Below are 15,352 nucleotides of genomic sequence, written 5' to 3'. Positions count from 1 at the left end.
ATATTCTTCCATATCTAAAACAATGAAATCCACTGGAAAGATGAATTCATCTACCTTTACTAGAATGTTCTCTATAATACCTCGAGGGTGTGTTAATGAACGATCAACCAATTGAAGAGTAACAGTAGTTGGTCTAGATTCCCCTAAACCAAATCTTCTAAGTATGGAAAACAACAATAAATTAATGCTTGCGCCCAAATCACATAAAGCCCTCTCACAATGAAAGTTCCCAATGGTGCAAGGTATAGCGAAGCTACCCGGATCTCTTAACTTTTGAGGAAGTTTCTTTTAAATAATTGCACTGCAATCTTCTGTTAATGCCACAATTTCACAATCCTACATTTTTCTCTTATTAGACAATATCTCTTTCATAAACTTCATATAACTAGGAATTTGTTCAAGAGCCTCTACAAAATGAATGTTAATGTGAAGTTTCTTAAATACCTCAAGAAATTTGGGGAATTGTTTGTCAAGATTGGCCTTTCGGAATGGTTGAGGATAAGGAATCTTTGGTGTAGGCTTGGTGTGTTTCAGCTTCTTTTTCTTTGGAAGGTCTTGAGTAACTTCCTCTTGTGCTAAACTAGTAACATTTTTATCCTCTGTCTTCTTTCCCTTGTCATCCAAGGTAGGCCCATCATACTTAGTCCCACTCTTCAAACTAATAGCTTGACATTGCTCTTAGGGATTTACATCTGTGGAACTAGGCAAATTCCCTTGTTGTCTATAAGAAAGTAGTTTAGCCAACTGACCCATTTGTGTCTCAAAATTCCTGATTGAATACCTTGTCTCTGTCATGAATTGATTTAATTGGTATGGCTGAGTTGTTGGTGAGTTCATTGGAGGATGTGGTGGTGGATGAGATGGGCGTAGGTTTTGGTCATAATAGGGCTAGAGAGTAGTCTATAAGTCAATTGATGAGGTGGGTGTTGAGGTGGATACTAGGGATACTATGGTTGTAAACATTGGTTATTTTTCCAAAACAGGTTGGGGTGATTCTTCCACGCAGGAGTATATGAATTGAGTAAGTGTTGGGTGCAGGTCTTGGAAAGTTACCAGTAGCCTGTGCCTATTCCAAAGGCATACTGTTCACATCTGTTGAGCAACTGGTAGTGCTCACACATTGTTCATAAGAATGCAGACCCCCATAAATCTCATAACTCATAACATTCTGTACTTGCATTTCTTGGGCGGCGAGGTTATTCTACTGCATCAATAATTGTCCTTGTATTTCCCCCCAAACAATTGTAAAACATATGCACCAGCAACCACTTCTCTATTCCATGATGTGGGCACTTCCTTTGCAACTCTTTAAAACATTCCCATGCGTCATATAAAGACTCCCCATCCAGCTAATGGAAGTTATTAATCTCTCATCTATATCTGGCTGACTTTGCAGGAGGAAAATATTTACCAAGGAAATTCTGAGCCAAGTCTTCCCAAGTGACTACAGAGTTGGCTTGTAATGAATTCAATCAACTCTTAGCTCTGTCTTTGAAAGAAAACAAAAATAATCTTAATCTAACAACATCGTCACTCACCCCATTCATTTTGAATGTCGCACATAGCTCTAAAACCTTGGTAATATAAAGATTTGGATTCTCGTTTGGTAATCCCCTGAATTGTACACAATTCTACACCATCTGAATGATCGAGGGTTTTATCTCAAAATTATTCACCTCTACAGTAGGAGGACAAATACTTGAATGTATCCCCGTAATAGTAGGGAGTACATAATTTCTCAAAGGCAGGTCAGCCTCAACTGCTACATTAAACGCATTACCCAAATTTGCATTGTTGTTGACATTGTTATTCACGTTCTCAACCATGGAAAAACCTAGCATTTTCTTTATCTTTCGGTTTTGTCTGTACATTCTCTCAATTTTAAGATCTATCAGTATGAGTTCCTTTTATCTACTTCCTTGCATATACCAATAATTTCTAAAACATGATACATCCTTGATCTGAATGAGTATAAAGTATAAGAATCAAATTAGAACAAGAAAACAACAATTAATTATGATATTGGATATTAAGTCTCCATCAACAGCACCGAAAGCTTGATCTCTAAAATATGCACACAAGTATATGTGCTCGTGTCAAGTAATAAATTCTGGAAGAAAGAATATCATCCAACAGATTCTATTAGGCAAGTAAAATTAAGATGAATAAATCAAACTACAAACACAATTTCAATAACTATAAATAAAACAATTAATCAAAGGATGAAAATCAATAATAAAAAGACTTAGGGTATTAACTTCATCAACTTTTTATTCTATTAATTTTATTAATCAGTTCTAAATTTCTTTCTTACTTCTCTAATAGCATGTTAACATAAATCGATTCCTATTCTTTTTCAAGCTATATGATCTCAACCTATATGCAGGTTTTCTACATCTATGTGATAAAGTTAAATATATAACAGACATTAACCATAGAAAACCTAATTGCTACACAAGCCATACAAGTATTTTCGTCCAATATGTAACCTATGTCTATATAACGATAGCATATTCAATTCGCATCTTTCGAATTTTGAATCAAAATCATAATTCAAGTAAATATTGATCAGATATTCACTAGTATTAAACAAACATTATATAGATTAGAATAAAGAAGTAGAATTAATAGAAAATCATAATAACATTAAATAAAAATCCAAGCAACTACATTAATCCCTAGATAGAGATGTTTACTTCTTATGAGACATGACTAAAACAACAAAATAATTATTCAGAAACATAATATTCAAAGACATGAAGAATAAATAAAAATATGAAAGTGTAGAAAAAATTGTCTCACAATCAAATTTAATCTCTAAATTCATAATTAAAATTTTACCTACCCCTAATTCAAACATAAAGTATGAATTTATACTGAATAAAAAATTGATTTCCTCTTTTTTTTTTTCAAACGTGGAACGCGACTTGGCCTTTCCTAGGTCATGACCGGTGTGTTTTTTAGGCCCTTCAACATCTGTGTTGTCACAAAACAACACAAGTGGTTTATCTATATCTGGAATAACACCAAGATCTTAATAGAACTTCTTTAGCTAGACTATTTCTTTAGCTGCTTCAGACGCAACTATGTACTCAGCCTCCATGGTGGAATTTGAGATCGCAGACTACTTTACGCTTCTCCATATCACAGCTCCACCCCGAACAATATACACCATTCCAGAAGTAGACTTCTTGTCATCGACATTGGTTTGAAAGTTTGAATTGGTGTATCCTACAGGGTTCGGAACACCACCCTTGTAGACTAACATATAATCCCTAGTATGCCTTAAATACTTCAGAATATGCTTAACTGTTATCCAATATTCCGGTTCTGGGTTTCATCAATACCTACTCACTACTCCCACTCCATAGGAGATAACTGGTCTAGTATACAACATAGCATACATCAGACTTTCAACTTTCGATGCGTAAGGAGCTTTTCTCATTGCATCTTCCTCTTCAGGAGTCTGGGGAGACTGCTTCTTTGAAAGATGAATTCCATGGCTGGACGGTAGACATCCTTTCTTGGAATTTGTCATTGAGAAACGTTCAAGCACTTTATCCATGTAAGTTATTTGAGATAGAGCTAATAGTTTGTTCTTTCTATCCCTAATAATCCGGATACCAAGAACATAACTCGCTTCACCCAAATCCTTTATCTTGAATTGAGTGCCTAGCCAATTCTTCACATATGATAATTTCTTAACATTGTTACCAATGAGTAAGATACCATCTACATAAAGAGCCAGGAATACCACTATTTGATTTGCCTTCAGTTGGTAAACACAAGGCTCATCAATATTATGTTCAAAGCCATATGTTTTAATTATCTCATCAAACCTAAAATTCTAGGAACCAGAAGCTTGCTTCAGTCCATAAATGGACCTATTCAACTTGCAAACTTTTCCTTATTGTCTAGCTACTTTAAATCCTTCTGATTGATCCATATAAATGACTTCGTTAAGCTTCCCATTATCGAAAGTTGTCTTGACCTCCATTTTCCAGATCTCATAGTAAAGAGTGGCTGCTATGGATAGGAGGATGAGAATGGACTTGAGCATGGCTACCAGACTAAAAGTTTCCTAATAGTCCACGCCTTCTCTTTGGTAAAAACCCTTTGCCACTAATCGGGCTTTATAAGTTTCGATCTTTCTATCAAGACCATGTTTCTTCTTGTAGATCCACCTGCACCCAATGGCCTTAAAGTCACTAGGTACTTCCACAAGATCCCAGACGTAATTTGAGTACATGGACTCCATTTCCTGTTTCAGGGCTAGCCATTGCCTATTTTAAAGAAAATGGACCATCGTCACTAGTGTGACCAACAACCATATTTGTTTCATCATCTAAACCATAGTGAATTGGGTTCCTAGAAACCCTCCCACTACGACGAGGCTCCGCGATTGTTTACTTAGGAACAGTGTTACTTTCTTCATTTAAATTGACTTGCGTTAGTTGGACATGAAGAGTGGGGATTTTATCATCAACCTTCGTTGATGACTATGGAACATTGGTTGGAGTCAATTCTTCAACCATCTCCTCTAAAACTATTTTACTGCACGGTTTGAAGTCTTGGACATAGTCATTTTCCAGAAAAGTAGCATTCATAGAAGTAAACACTTTCTTTTCTGAATGACTATAGAAAAGTCCCGCCCGAGTGCCTCTAGAATACCCAACAAAGATGTAAACTTCGGTTCATGGTTCTTGCTTTCCTTCCTTCTTTCTCAGGACGTGGGCGGGACATCCCAAGATTATATAATGACGTAAACAAGGTTCACAACCATTCAAGCATTCTAAAGGTGTTTTTGGGATTGATTTGGATGGTAAAACATTTAGAATGTCGTTCACAGTTTCAATTCCATATCCCCAAAATGAAGGTTGCAGAGATGAGTAAGTAAGCATGCATCTAACCATTTCCAATATAGTTTTGTTCTGGCATTCCTTCACACCATTTTGTTGCGGAGTACCCAGGGAAATAAGTTGTGATAAAAGCCCAAGTTCAGTTAAATAATCTTGGAACTGCATATCCAAATATTCTCCACCTTTATCAGATCGCAAGATTTACCTAATTGGTTCTAATCCATAGCTAGGAATTCCTTAAACTTTGAAAATGTTTCTGATTTCCTATGCATTAGGTAAAGATATGAGTATCTAGAGTAATTGTCAATCAAAGTGGAAAAATACTCAAAACCACCCCTGGCTTTTACACTCAAAGGTCCACAAACATCTAAATTAACAAGTCCAAACGGTTCTTTGGCCCAATCACCCTTTATAGAGAATGGATGCATGGTTAATTTGCCTTCTAGACAAGATTCACAAATAGGTAATTCACCTAAGGTGAGTTCCCTCAAAGACCTATCCTTTGTAAGTCCTTGAATTCTATCATAGCCAATGTGACCTAAGATCAAGTGCCATAAATATGCCATGTTATGGCTATCAGTCTTTTGACGTTTATTGGTCCTAGGTTTTGCTACTTTGAATAAATCATTATTAAGTGTGAGGGGTTCGTTAGGTCGCAAAATATAAAGCTCGTTTTCCAAACATGCAATACACAATTCTGATCCATTGAAAGAAATAGATATATTAGAATTTGTAAAAGTTATAACAAATCGTTCTAATTGCAACATGGAAACTAAAATTAAATTTCTACTAAAATCTGGAATACAACATACATCTTTCAAAATGAAATATTTATTTCCGAACATTAGGCGAGCTCTTCTTCTAGGTTCGACTGCAACGAATGCTAAGTTACCAACTCTAAGCTTTAATCCGCATTAGTCCACTTCCTCCCACGATTCTAGAACCTGTAAAGAGTTACAAACATGGTTAGTAGATCTAGGTACAATAATCCAAAAAGATTTATCATTCTCTAAAACATATGTTTCTAAGGCTTGCCCATCTCTCTGTCTCTCTCAGCACCATTCGATATTGAAATTTAATAAGTTTTAATATTTATATGGGTTCTATTTATAATCTATCTTTTTTTAATCTTAATCTGTGTGAGTTTTTATGAAGCTTGAATCTATGTTTTGAGAGGAAGGGTGGTAGAGAGAGAGAGAGAGAGAGAGAGAGAGAGAGAGATAAAATGAAACATTTTTATTATTGTTTTATTCTTTCTTAAAATATTTTTAAATCATTTTAAATTTACAAAAACATAAGAAAATTAATTAATTAATTAGAAAAGGGGCAATATGGTCATATTCAAAAAAATATATGTGGACTGGATTTGATTTGCAACCAGAGGGTATCTGTAACGCCCTACCTCCTTAGAGTCGTCACTAAGTGAGTTTAAAACGTGCAATTAACTCACTAATTGAGGTTTTAGGTTAAAAGTGTAGCTAAACTGTAATAAAAGTCATATAATTTGAAAATGTAATCATTCATTGGAATTATAAAGCATTATACAATTGGGATCCCGTAATACTATTTAGAAATATTTACAACTCAAAATAATATTAAAGTCGACTAAACAACAAAATTTAGACTAATACAGAACATCTCCCAAAAGTACCCCTGGTCGTGACAGCTAGGCAGGCCGAACATGTACATGCCGCTTCATGCTCTCCGTAATCATGGTTGATCGACCTTTCCCTTGTCCTTACCTGCACCATAGAGCACCCGTGAGCCGAAGCCCAGCAAGAGAACTCCACACAAGCAATCAACATATGCACAAATATCAATCAGCATATAACAAAGTCACCAACAGGCTAAACATATAACAGCCATGCCGTCCCAGGCACTTTACCAGGCCCTGGGTTCGCGGTCTACACCGTGAGGATATCCCAGGTATCTAATAGGGGTCTCACCCTGGAAACTTGCACTCCGCATGCTTAACGCTGCTCCCGACCCCTTGTCGTACTCGGCATTCGCCGTTCCCAGCCCTTGCCATTCTCGGCCTTCGCCGTTCCCGGCCTTTGCCGTACATTTACAGATATACAACACATAACATAAACTTAACAAATACTTAAGCAAATACAATCATAATTAATAGGGCTACGCCCTGCAACACAATCACATAGGGTCGTGCCCTGCAATACAAACTATAGGACCACGCCCTGCTCTACGGTTACAACAGTTTTCTTACCTGTGTCCCAAGCTTTCCGAGCTCCGATATCCCGAGCATAGTCCGCTAGTCCAAGCCTCCCTGAAAACCTTGTCACAACGTATCAACAACATCCATCCATCAAGTTCTAATACATTAAATAACTTTGGATTATAATTCTAGTCTCCGGGACCTTTAATTCTATCAATCCGGGTGATTAAATCCATCCCGAGCCTTAACTTTTCAATTCCCGAGCCTAAAACCTTCTTGGGGTCCAAAACCCACTAAGCGCCGCGGCCCCAAGGCCTTGTGTTGTGGCCCCAAGGCCTTGTGTCGCAGCTCACCTCAACCAGAAACCCAGCCCCCCATTTTAGTCTATGCGCGCCGCGACCCAACTTGTAGGGTGCTGCAGCCTGTCCCTCTTCTTGGCCTCCCAACTGTTCTAGAGGGCCGCGACTGACCAAGAACAATGCCACGACCCGACCCTTCGAACCCAGAAAAATCCCCCATTTTCACAACTAAAACCAAGCCAATTTACCCCAAAATCAATCTAACAACTCAATTTAATCACCACAAAAGTTCTAGAATAGTCCCAATAACACAACCTAACAAAAAGCTAGCTTAAAACCTCATCAAATCCCAAATTTAATCTTCAACTTCAAAAACTTAAGAAATCTAAAAACTCAGCCAATAAGTACAGAATCTAAAGGCTAAAACCACAATAAAAAGCTTACCTTATCATTTGCTTGAAACCACAAGTTGATACTGAGCTAATCCCCAAATTCAGAGCCCAAATTCCTTGCTTAATCTTGAATGTTTCCCTTGGTAAGGTTTAGAGAAAATAAGAGAGAGAGAAAAGGGTGTTTGGGTCGGTTTACCAAGTTTTGATTTTTTCCTAAGTTTTGTGTTACTTATCCTAGGTCACTTAAGTTACCTCCAAGGCTCGGTGTACCAAAAAAAAGGTTCCCGATGAAAAAATGGAAAATCTCCCTAATAATCCCTCCTAAACGTTCTAACTTCAAATATATCTCCAAATATTAATTTTCATAACCTGATAACCCTGTAAAATGTCTAATGCCCAGAATACCCCCTCCCCCAACTCACCCCGAGTCGGGTTTCGGGTCCCGTTGTGACTTCTTAGCTAAACCGCTCCCTAGGACTGTCTCAGATCGTGCATCTCAAATATATCACCACTCGCACGTGGTAAAGATCATAATAATCACAAATATTGCATTTATGCCCTTAATGGGCTAAAATTACAAACATGCCCTAAATAACCAAATGGGGCCCACATGCATATTTAATTTACTTAAACATGTATTTCTAATCACATACTCATCAAAATCACATATTTAAATAGTAAATCACTTATTGCCCTCCAGACATACTAATCAAGGCCCTAAGCCCTATTAGCAAATTTGAGATGCTACAGTATCAAATGATATCCCAAGTATGTATTTTGATAAAACACATTGTACCAAATGAGTATTCGTCATAATATATATTTTAATTATTTGAAAAAAAAATGATATACCAATATTTTGACTATTTTTAAAATACCAAAATATTTATAGTAATTTAAAAGTTTCAAAAATAATTAAAAATATTTTAATTGCTTTAAAAATAAAAAAAAAATATATGAAAAATTCTATTTTAATTAATATAAGAAGAAAAAAAGCAAAAGGAAAGAGGAAAAGGATGAAGGAATATATTTTATGAAATGAAGAAGAGGGGACAAGGACGAAGGGAAAATACCTAGTTTTAATTAAAATCAATTAAAATATTTTTTATATTTTAAAATGAATTTTAAATATCTAAAATTTTTTTGTATATTTCACCGCAAAATAATAAAAATAAAAAGTTTTGGTATTAAACTGTAAATAAACACAAAGTTTATGTTATTTTATTGCCAAAAAAGTTAGACTTAGTTGTATATGTACTTACGAAATACTAGAAAAAGTAACGTTTTGGTACTTATAAAAAATTTAATACTTTAGCTGCTAATTTCCTTTAAACATGTTTTGTCTTTTCCATACCTGTATCACACCAAACCAACAAATAATTTAATCTGCAAATGTTAATAGATAAAAGTAAAAGCTCCCAATAGTGACAAAGATGAAAGAAATTAAATAAAATAACTAACTCAAAAATATTATTTGAGTAAATGCAAAATTCATAAAGACAAACCTTAATTGAGCCAAATTTTGATTCTCACATCAAATTGATGAAACACATTTGATGCCCAAAAAATATCCAGAACAAAAACACCTTATAGTTATTATTTGATTATAGAGCTTTATTTGAAGAATTATTGCTTGAAATCTGTTGTGGTTTAAAGAGTTTTTTTGTCTTTTTATATTTTAAGAAAATAAACTCTTTTTAAGAAGATACGAAATGTAAGAAGTAAAAGAAGTTATAGTTCACAAAATAACATGAGTTGGATTTTAATTCAAGTTAGAGTTATTTGTGGCAACCTTTATCTAGAAAGTGTAGCCTTTCATATTTTCTTTTTCATTAGTGATAACAACACTTCTCTATAAGTGTGGCTATATTGACTAATATTATTTATTTTAAAAAAATATATATATTTAAAAAAAAAAAATACATTAGTTCTATTGCAACACTGTTTCTTTAAGTGTCTCCAATTTAAAATGAAATTAAATTAACAACACTTTTTTTTTGTTCTATCAAGTGTTGTATATTTGACAAAGTTCAATGGGGCCACATGGTCATGGCTGGATAAAATAATCTCATACGGTCTCCTTTCTTCGGTTCTCCTCTCTCTCTCCTTTATCACACCTTTCTAAAGAAAGATATCAACTTGATGAGTACGAGCCCATTCGAACTTTTACATGATATATACTTGGAAGAATTGAAAATCAATATATATATATATATAAATATATTCATTCCATGAATTACAATAAAGATAGTACATTTTTTTAAACAATTATATATAAATATAATTTAAATATCAATAATAGAACGGGGGATAATATTAGGGTTTTTTTTCATATATACACATTTTTTATGTTATTTTTACATTTTTACGACCCCTAATTTTCTTTTTCAATTTTACTAACTCAACTTATTAAAAATATTATTTTTAAAATATTTTATTTATAGAAAAACGTTGTCAAAAGTAACTTAAAATTAACGAGACATCAACTCCCCAACAACTTAAAATCAATTTAACATGAACACATTGCATCAATCCAAAATCAACGAGACATCAACTCTACAATAACTGGAAATCAATTCAACAACAACACATTACATCAACGCAATATAAACTGAAAAAACATAAAAATAAACCTTGAAAAACTTGTCACTGAAATTTAAAATGTATAAAAAATAAACTAAAAAAATACACTATAACAACTGGACATAACCCTTAAATAAACTAAAAAATAACTGAAAATCAACTAGATATTTATCCACTGTATGATTAAAAAATAACTACAAATCAACAAGGCATCACCCACAAAAATATTGGTGTTTTTTATTTCATCATTGGACACGTGGAAATCATAAGAGAAGTGATTAGGCTCCTCAGACGCTAATGAAGTCTTGTGGATCTCGACTAGAGCTCCTTGGAGCGTAGTTCGTCCTAATGTGTTGTTATCCCTTCCAAGTGTGGGTGTCTTCAAGTTAGGCCACATCATGAGGACATCCGTTATGATCCTCCTATCTTCTTGATCAGTTAGTCCTCCTGGCCTTTGAGAACCTCCTCGACGCATCGAGGGAATGCCAGATGTCAGTCCCAACGACTTTGGACCCCAAGTGACCACCTGACAACTTTTCATGCCTCAAGTAGAGATGTCGAGGCTGTACACTTGACAATTGGTATGTCCCAAGGAACCGTCTGACATGGGAGATGTGTGGCTGCATTCTGACCATGTCAGAGGCATGTTTCCCATAAATGAGTGGGCTGCAACCTACAAATTGGGACCCGTGCAATCTGCATGGACCCACCGCCACCTTTATCTTACAAATGTATTTTAGTTAGGCATTTAATCCCAGTTACGGGGGAAAATTGTTGTATTAACTCCTCATTATGAGAGTTAATTGCTCTCAGCCTCTATAAATAGGGCTAGAGCACCATTGTAAAGGGGTTCACAACTTTTGTTTTCAAAGCATAAATGCTACCTGAACTTCATTGAAGCTTGCCCAACCAAGCTTCATAGATCCCAATACTAAAGGGCTCGTGGACTAGGGTTGTTTTATAGCCTGAACTACGCAAAAATCTTGTGGTTCATGTTATAGTGAAAAAGGTAATCATCATTTTGGTGCTTTCATTGAAAGCTTGAAGGAAAGCGTGAAGAATCAATGATGGTGGCCACTAGAAGAAATGCTCCAAACAATGTCGCTCCTCCCACCTAAGCTGGGGAAGAGGAACCCAGTCGACCACCTCCACTAGAGTTCCCGTAGGTGGCCCACAAGGATTATGAAAAAATTGTCGACTAAGATTGCGAAGATAGCGAGTTTTATGAGGGGATTATCCTCAACCCATGGACACGAAGGAACCCAACAATAGAGACCAAGTAGCCACCCAACAATAGAAAATTGATGCCCATGAGGGCAATATCGCCGCCCTACACGAGATGGTTAATACCATGAGGGCTACTTTGGTAGTCGAAGGGCTGTGAGTGGATCTCCATGACAAGATACCACTTAGGCAAAAAGCTGGCGTGCCACCTTTGCACCCAGCTGGAGCATCGTCTGATGGGCCGGTGGGTGTACGTTCAGAGCACCCCATTAACAGGGTCCAAGATTCACCAGTTGGTGTGCCACTTGTGCAATCTGCTAGAGTTGGAGCCTCGCCTGCACCATAAGACCATAGTAAAGGAAAATTCAATGAAGATCCCGCGCAAGGGCAGAAGAGAACTTGTTAGGCTTCCAAGCCCATTCAGGCCCCGAAACGAGGTAACGATAGCCATAAGCATGGAGTCCGAGAACACTTCCAAGATGATAGCATCTGTGGAGTCCAACGCGTTCAGCCTAAGGATGTCACGACAGATCGTGTACGGCCTGGGGGTGGAGTCCCCCTGACACCTCGCCAGCCTCATAGAAACCCCAACCAAGGTGCCAACAGGGGAAATGTCTCCATCGGTGCCTCGCCAATGAGTACGATGACTCCATAGGGGAAACATAAGTATAATACCCTGAGGACGGTGGTCGCCACCAAGCACAACATGACCTACGAGATGACCTAAATGCCCGTAAGTGCAGGGCAGCTCCAGAGGAAAATCCTGGGAGACAACAACAACAACTAGACCTCTGAGATGTCCTTAATGCTCGGAGGAGAGAACATTAGGAATATAGTGCCAATCAAAATAACAACCCTCTCCACGCAAAATTGGATAGTTTGAAAATAATAATGCGAAAGATGTCCCGGAGACAAGGTCATGACCCAAACTCGAAGGATGAGGATGGGGAGCCTTGTGCTACCCACAATGTGGAACTCCCTGTACCTTGAAGCTTCAAAATGCCAAACATTGGTTCATAAAGTGGAGGTACGGATCCCATCGACTGTAACGACCCAAAATCGCTAATAAAGCTTAAGGGCCTTGATTAGTGTGCCAGGAGGGCATGTTGGGATTTATGTGTGATTTGATGAGTTAAATGCATGATTATGATTTAAAGCATGTTATATGACTAATTGAACATCGAGATGCATGACTACGTGGTTAGTATGCATGTTAGGTGAAATAATTATGCATGTGGACCCCGTTTGCATGATAGGGGTAAATTGGTAATTTTAGCCCGCTGAGGGCATATATGTGATAATTGTATTCTGTGAATTGTACCACGCGAGTGTGGTGTTATTGTTGTGATGCACGTGCCGAGACGGTCCTAGAGAGCTAGTTAACTTAAGAGTCACAACGGGATTTCTATACCCGGCTCGGGAGGAGCCTAGGGGTACTTTGGGAATTTTATGGTTAAGATTGAGATTTAGCGGGTAATGGTTATTGGTGATTGAGTAACCTGGGTAACCATTAGTTACTGCTGAGAGTAACAAGTTCTAGATAGAAAATGGTAGAAATGAAATAGAAGTAAAAGGACTTAAGTGCCCTTGAGGTTTAGTTGGGAAAGAATAGGCAAGGAGGGGTAAAATGGTCATTTGGCTGGGAATTTGATATATGGCAGCTGGGTTATATGGGGTACACGGTTTGGGGCTTAGTCATTTTGGTGGTTTTGTTTAAAATTAAGAAAGGAAAAGCTAGAAGGAGACCTAGGGCAAGAAGAAGGAGAAGAAGAAGAAGAGGAGTGATGGAGATGAAATTTGAAGACTTAGGAAATGGATCAAGGAAGCATAGGGTTGGATTCTTCATTCAAGGTATGGATTCTAAGTAATTTAAGGCTTGTTTCTGTTATGGGTTAAGGAATTTGAGCATGGTTTAAGTTTGAACTTTGAGTTTTTATTTTTCTGAAATTGAAATCAAGGATGTGGATTTTGGGGATTTGATTGTGTGTTTGGATTTCTTTGATGATGTTTATGGGTTGTTAGATGGTCCATTTGAAGTTTTAAATTGATTTTGGGGTTTGGGTATTGGTTTGGTATGATTTTGGAAGGTTTTAGCTCGGAGATAGTGCAGGGAAAAACCCAGAATTCTGGGTCTGCGAAGGCATGCCGCGACACAAGTTTTTCGTGCCGCAGCGAGGGAGTCCCTGACTGATGGGTGCCGCGGCACAAGAAAGTTGTGCTGCGGCACAAGGCAAATTTCAGGTTGACATTTTTGGCAATTTTAGGCCTTTGCTCCAGGGGTTCGGGGGATGTCTCCGGGGTGTTGTTTTAAGGTTTTAGAGGTCCCGAGAGTGCGTGATTGGTCCCGGGAAGTGGTTTTGGGTTGATTAGTATTGAGGGACGTTTCTTGTGTGTTGTGACTAGGTTGTTGGTGAGGCTCATGCTAGAGGACCGTGCTCGCGGCTTTAGTGCATCAGGAGGCTCGGAATACAGGTAAGAAAACCGTAACACCCGAAAATAGGGCATGGCCCCACTGTGTGATTGTAGGGCATGGCCCCAGATTGTATTATGTGCAAATGTTTAACCTTAAATGAATCATGATGTGTGTGAATAATTATTTTGAATGTACTATATGTGTGATTATAATGAAATGAACGGCAAGGGCCGAGTGCGGCGTAGGCCGGGTGCGGCCGTGGGGCCGAAAGTAACACACAGCACATGGGATGCTTATATTCAGGGTGGGACCCAAGGGATACATGAGTTATCCTCGTGGTGAGAACCGAAACCCCAGGCTTTGGTAAGGCCTCTTGGGCGGCATGGCCGTGCTTGTTTATTATGATTGTTTTCCTATTTGTCAGTGATTTATGCCAGCTATATGAATTGCATATGTTATGTATTATTTGGGTTTTCTTGCTGGGCTTCGGCTCACGGGTGCTCCGTTTGGCAGGTAGAAGCAAGGACTGAGTCAACCAACCATGAGTACGGAGAGCGTGAAGCGACGCGTACATGTTTGGCCTGCCCGACTGCTTTGGTTGGGGGTTTATTCGAAAATGGCTGTAATAATCTATGATTTTATGATTTCTCAACTGTAACCTTATTTCAAGATGTAATTAGTTTTCAAACCTTATTTTGGGATCCCAAATGTTTAATAATAGAAGTTTTAATGAAACGACGCATTTTCAAAGATTACAGCCTTAACTTTTAATTAGTCACACTTTTGTTTCAAAACCTCGGTTAGCGAGTTCATTGCACACTGTTTTGTCTTAAAAACTCACTTAGTAATGGCTCTAAGGAAGTAGGGCGTTACAACTTGGTATCAGAGCGAGCCAAGGTTTATTGGTTCTGGAGATCGACCGAACATGTACGCTCGCTGTCAGTGACAAGCTCGACTCAGGGTTGGTTGGTATGAATGATTGACATGTCTGAATATATGTTTGAATGCCCTGTTTGCCTGCTTATTTATATGGAGCATGAGGAATGAAATGACATATGCATGAGATGTTGTTGGGCTGGGCCCTTGATTATTGCATGTTGAGATTGATGCATGCTGATAAATACTATTATGCATATGGATGAATATTGGCATAATGGTTCGCATATTGAGTTTATGTGGTTAATTTTCTGGATTAAATTCATATGTTATATCTGTATATTGGCTTGTATGAAGCATGATGAGTATGGATATACTTAGTGATGATTGAATCTGGTAGCTAAATGTATATCATTGTGGTTTTGACCTAGTATATGCTTGTGTGTGCATTATACCTGTGGATATTTGGATTTAGATGTGAGTTGGTTCAGGGTATGAACCTCTGAGTTCAGGAGTTTGGTCGGTTTTGACGG

At 37.5% G+C, this 15,352-nt stretch overlaps 1 non-coding gene across 1 annotated transcript; it reads left to right on the top strand.

Moving 5' to 3' along the window:
• The first annotated feature begins 1,275 nt into the window (after window positions 1-1,275).
• LOC133781066 (small nucleolar RNA R71) lies at window positions 1,276-1,382 on the top strand. The gene has a single exon (XR_009869862.1). It is a non-coding gene; the product is annotated as a small nucleolar RNA R71 (small nucleolar RNA).
• The last annotated feature ends 13,970 nt before the right edge of the window (window positions 1,383-15,352 follow it).

This window comes from Humulus lupulus, chromosome 5 (genome assembly GCF_963169125.1).
Source record: "Humulus lupulus chromosome 5, drHumLupu1.1, whole genome shotgun sequence".
In the NCBI taxonomy this organism is placed as follows: Eukaryota; Viridiplantae; Streptophyta; class Magnoliopsida; order Rosales; family Cannabaceae; genus Humulus; species Humulus lupulus.
Note: the sequence above shows the minus strand (reverse complement) of the source record. Positions and strands in the feature narration are given on the sequence as shown.